Source organism: Nanorana parkeri, unplaced genomic scaffold (genome assembly GCF_000935625.1).
Source record: "Nanorana parkeri isolate BGI_ZX_2015 unplaced genomic scaffold, ASM93562v1 scaffold1495, whole genome shotgun sequence".
NCBI lineage: Eukaryota > Metazoa > Chordata > Amphibia > Anura > Dicroglossidae > Nanorana > Nanorana parkeri.
In genome coordinates this window covers 285,930-291,652 of record NW_017307763.1, presented here as the reverse complement: position 1 = coordinate 291,652, position 5,723 = coordinate 285,930, and the positions used below count along the sequence as shown (strand labels likewise).

General features: G+C 48.1%; 1 protein-coding gene across 1 annotated transcript in view; it reads left to right on the top strand.

The window, feature by feature from the left end:
* The window catches only part of ARHGAP31 (Rho GTPase activating protein 31), a 75,038-nt gene that overhangs the window by 23,402 nt on the left and 45,913 nt on the right, over positions 1-5,723 (top strand). The window lies entirely within an intron of this gene.

Here is a 5,723-nt window from a genome sequence, read left to right as displayed (position 1 = left end):
ACAAGACCAGTCATCCTGCACAAGGAGAGAGAGCAACAGTGACTGGTCTTCATTACAGGAGGGGGGCGGAGACAGGACCAGTCACCCTGCACAAGGATGGAAAGCAGCAGTGACTGGTCTTTATTACAGGAGGGGGCGGAGACAAGACCAGTCATCCTGCACAAGGATAGAAAGCAGCAGTGACTGGTCTTTATTACAGGAGGGGGCGGAGACATGACCAGTCACCCAGCACAAGGATGGAAATCAGCAGTGACTGGTCTTTATTACAGGAGGGGGCGGAGACAAGACCAGTCACCTTGCACAAGGATAGAGAGCAGCAGTGACTGGTCTTTATTACAGGAGGGGGCGGAGACATGACCAGTCACCCAGCACAAGGATAGAGAGCAGCAGTGACCGGTCTTTATTACAGCAGGGGGCGGAGACAAGACCAGTCATCCTGCACAAGAAGAGAGAGCAGCAGTGAGCGGTCTTTATTACAGGAAGCTCCAAGTCTCACACCAGATTACTGCACAGATCTAGGAGAAATACACAAAGCTCCCCGAGATTCAAGAATACACATGACTCTTGTATGAGGGCAATATTTGCTGATCCCGGAGTTCAGCATTAGAAGTCTTCTGGATTGTACAAATATTAGAGGCCAGATACGGGCACTCAATGTTCAAGCATCACCCGGGTGGGGCGGGGGCTGTGTGATTGCTGGCAGTCAGAGTGCCATACAGAGGTGCTGATGCAATTACTGTGGAAGTCATTCTTATCTCCAGAGCTCGGGGCCTCTTCACACGCTCTGTACTCCGGAGTGCTCTGTGGGTGGAATCGGCTGTTATCCGTGTACCTCTCTGATTGCAGCGCTCCTCCAAAGCCTTTGTAGTGGTTCCAGGATGGAATGTTGGTATCCGAGCTCTGTAAACTCTTACAGCTAAGAATCTCAGATATCTGTGGCCTGGCTGAAACATGCCGGAAGATTTAAAGGATATTTACAATGCTAAAAATATGGGCGCCATTTGTGAATTGCTCCAAAGCGCATGGCAGGGCAAAAATAAAAAATCTGTATATATTTACAAAGCAAACATCTTCTCATGTTTCATCCTTTTAAAAATGCTGCAAGTAAAGAAGAATACGTGTTGATCAGTTAGAAATCCAGTGAGCTTGTGACTTCCTGTTTACCTGCATATGAACTGTGTGTAGGGAGAGGGCTCTTAGGAGATGCAGTTCTGGGGAGTCAATAAGAACTGAGCTCCAAGCAGCTACCGCTGCAAACATTTTACAAGCCTGCCGATGATGTCACAAGGAGAAATATAAGCTGCTTCCTGGGACTGGAACAAGATCACTGAAAAAAATAATGGAAGGACGCAATCTAGGAAGGGGGTCAATTTGGGGTGCACCTAGACAATAGAGGCGCAGGCTCCGTGGCTGTTATTCTTCATATTGTTCTATCTTTTTTAGTAGGAAAGCAGTTTAAAAACATTTTCTCATTCCTCATTAATGAGTCAGTTAGGAAGTATTGCAAGTGCAGGTTTTATGTTTATATCAGAGATGGATACATTGTAACTTGTGGTCCCACTTGGCAGCAGAGACGGATACATGGTAACTAGTGGTCCCACCTGACAATAGACAGATACATTATAACTTATGGTCCCACTTGGCAGCAGAGACGGATACATTGTAACTTGTGGTCCCACTTGGCAGCAGAGACGGATACATTGTAACTAGTGGTCCCACTTGGCAGCAGAGACGGATACATTGTAACTAGTGGTCCCACTTGGCAGCAGAGACGGATACATTGTTACTCATGGTCCCACTTGGCAGCAGAGATGAATACATTATAACTTGTGGTCCCACCTGACAACAGAGATGGATACATTGTAACTAATGGTCCCACTTGGCAGCAGAGACAGATACATTGTAACTAGTGGTCCCACTTGGCAGCAGAGACGGATACATTGTAACTAGTGGTCCCACTTGGCAGCAGAGACGGATACATTGTAACTCATGGTCCCACTTGGCAGCAGAGACAGATACATTGTAACTAGTGGTCCCACTTGGCAGCAGAGATGGATACATTGTAACTAGTGGTCCCACTTGGCAGCAGAGACGGATACATTGTAACTTGTGGTCCCACTTGGCAGCAGAGACGGATACATTGTAACTTGTGGTTCCACTTGGCAGCAGAGACGGATACATTGTAACTTGTGGTTCCACTTGGCAGCAGAGACGGATACATTGTAACTAGTGGTTCCACTTGGCAGCAGAGACGGATACATTGTAACTAGTGGTCCCTCTTGGCAGCTGATGCGGATACATTATAACTTATGGTCCCACTTGGCAGCAGAGACGGATACATTGTAACTTGTGGTCCCACATGGCAGCAGAGACGGATACATTGTAACTCATGGTCCCACTTGGCAGCAGAGACGGATACATTGTAACTTGTGGTCCCACTTGGCAGCAGAGATGAATACATTATAACTTGTGGTCCCACCTGACAACAGAGATGGATACATTGTAACTAATGGTCCCACTTGGCAGCAGAGACGGATACATTGTAACTTGTGGTCCCACTTGGCAGCAGATACGGATACATTGTAACTTGTGGTTCCACTTGGCAGCAGAGACAGATACATTGTAACTCATGGTCCCACTTGGCAGCAGAGACGGATACATTGTAACATGTTGTCCCATGTGGCAGCAGAGACGGATACATTGTAACTAGTGGTCCCACTTGGCAGCAGAGACGGATACATTGTAACTAGTGGTCCCACTTGGCAGCAGAGACGGATACATTGTTACTCATGGTCCCACTTGGCAGCAGAGATGAATACATTATAACTTGTGGTCCCACCTGACAACAGAGATGGATACATTGTAACTAATGGTCCCACTTGGCAGCAGAGACAGATACATTGTAACTAGTGGTCCCACTTGGCAGCAGAGATGGATACATTGTAACTAATGGTCCCACTTGGCAGCAGAGACGGATACATTGTAACTAGTGGTCCCACTTGGCAGCAGAGACGGATACATTGTAACTAGTGGTCCCACTTGGCAGCAGAGACGGATACATTGTAACTAGTGGTCCCACTTGGCAGCAGAGATGGATACATTGTAACTTGTGGTCCCACTTGGCAGCAGAGACGGATACATTGTAACTTGTGGTCCCACTTGGCAGCAGAGACGGATACATTGTAACTTGTGGTTCCACTTGGCAGCAGAGACGGATACATTGTAACTTGTGGTTCCACTTGGCAGCAGAGACGGATACATTGTAACTAGTGGTTCCACTTGGCAGCAGAGACGGATACATTGTAACTAGTGGTCCCTCTTGGCAGCTGATGCGGATACATTATAACTTATGGTCCCACTTGGCAGCAGAGACGGATACATTGTAACTTGTGGTCCCACTTGGCAGCAGAGACGGATACATTGTAACTCATGGTCCCACTTGGCAGCAGAGACGGATACATTGTAACTTGTGGTCCCACTTGGCAGCAGAGATGAATACATTATAACTTGTGGTCCCACCTGACAACAGAGATGGATACATTGTAACTAATGGTCCCACTTGGCAGCAGAGACGGATACATTGTAACTTGTGGTCCCACTTGGCAGCAGATACGGATACATTGTAACTTGTGGTTCCACTTGGCAGCAGAGACAGATACATTGTAACTCATGGTCCCACTTGGCAGCAGAGACGGATACATTGTAACATGTTGTCCCATGTGGCAGCAGAGACGGATACATTGTAACATGTTGTCCCATGTGGCAGCAGAGACGGATACATTGTAACATGTCCCATGTGGCAGCAGAGACGGATACATTGTATCTAGTGAATTACCACAGTCTAGTAGAAAGCATAAAGCCAGTTCCCAATGTATCTTTATATAATGCAGAGCAGGTTCCTTCTGATGCTTGAATGTCAAATCTAAATGTCTGCAGAGCCGAGAGCTGAGGAATCGGAGGGCTGTGATATCTAAAGAGTGGTCAGATTTTGGTCATCTGCTTTGCTTTTCCCCTCCCGGGTCTTCCTCCTCATCATTGTCCATTTTGTCCAATGGGCACCCTCACTCACCTATACTATGGCACAAGCGCCACCTCTACTCATGGACAGCTTGTACACACAACAACTCAGGCATGTTTATCCCAACATTGAGACCCTTTTATCTACACTGAGGAAAGTCTTCAACCAGCCCACCAAAGGAGAACCCAACAAAGCCCTCATGACAATATGACCACAGTTTTACTATATGAGTCATATGTCTCTCCTGTCTAACAGGTCAGGAGACCTGATCTTTCTCTTCTGCAGCTAATTAACACCTACCTATATTGTCCCACCACCACCCTGTGAATGTACAGTGAAAGAAGAAGCAGCAGACTGATGAGCTCACCTCTCTGTCACAATGTTCTCTTCTCTTATCAGCATGTTTCTTGTTAGCACAGAGTGCTGCAGTACAACCGATCGGCCCCTTGTGCGGCTTCTTCCTCCACCACTCTGAGCTCTGCTGTACAGGGACTGCAAGAAGCTGAAACCAGGTCAAATTGTGGTACTTACAGTGCTTGCATTTAAATAAAATGGGTGAATGACGTGTTAATGAATACAAATCGGCATTAAAGCTGAACTCCAGGGACGAGAAGTCTTTACTCTTTGCAGTGGGTCCCCCTGCTCCTTCTTAACTGCTCATTCAGGTGATGAATAAGGTGATGTACTTACCTTATTCCTCACTCATGCAGGCTTCCTTCTCTTCGGGCAACTGGTCCCCCAGTACCTCATCCCTTTGCTGCCCAGCCGGTCACAGCTCTCTGACATCACGCTGCACAATACAGGACCAGCACTCCTGCATTGTGCGGAAGAACACTGTGGGCCCGCCCACAGAGCAGAGACCGGGTGACACCCCGCCGTGGCGTCATCTCGCACGCGCGGCTGTCTTATTGACGCCTGCCGGCGGCCATCTTGGTGATGGACGCCAGCAGAGAGAGGAGGAGATGTTCACCTGGCGGGATGAGGTATGCCGCCGGGTCCCCTCCTCTCTCCTGACACTGTCGGGCTCTCGGTCCATGACCGAGTGCCCGACTTTTCATAGGGTGTGACACCAAAAGGACTGTCAGTCATTTTGGTGTCACCCATCCAATGGTGGCACCCGTGTGCAGGCCGCACCCCCACATCCGCCTTGTGACACCACTGGGCCCGCCGCCCACCCACGTTCCGGAGCATCGGATAGCAGAGCTGCCCCTGCCGGTGAGCGAGGGATGCAGCAACTATATTACCTTATTCATCATCTCCTAGGCAAAATGAGCAGTTAACCCTTTCACCATCCAGGGGGGTTACCCATTACAAGGGTAAAAGATTGTATATGTCTGGAGACCGTAATATACAGGGGTACAGGTACTCCTAGAATGAGATCCTAATAGGTTGGACTTGATGGACTAATGTCTTTATTCAACCTCAAATACTATGTAACTATGTAACTATCTCTCACATATGTAATATCAATTTAAAAGAACTGTTACGGTTCCTCTCCAATGTAATATATTTGGTGATTCTGCATGCACAGGGTTTGGGTTGGACGCTGACAGAATTTACAGTGTATTCCAGACCGATGTGTGCGCAGTGACAGTCCACCGGGACGCGGACGGGGCTCAGTCTGTAACGTTGCCATGTCTCATCTGATGAACTCCGCTTACCTGACGCACGGGCTGGAAGAAAGCGTGATTACTACCAGCAGCAA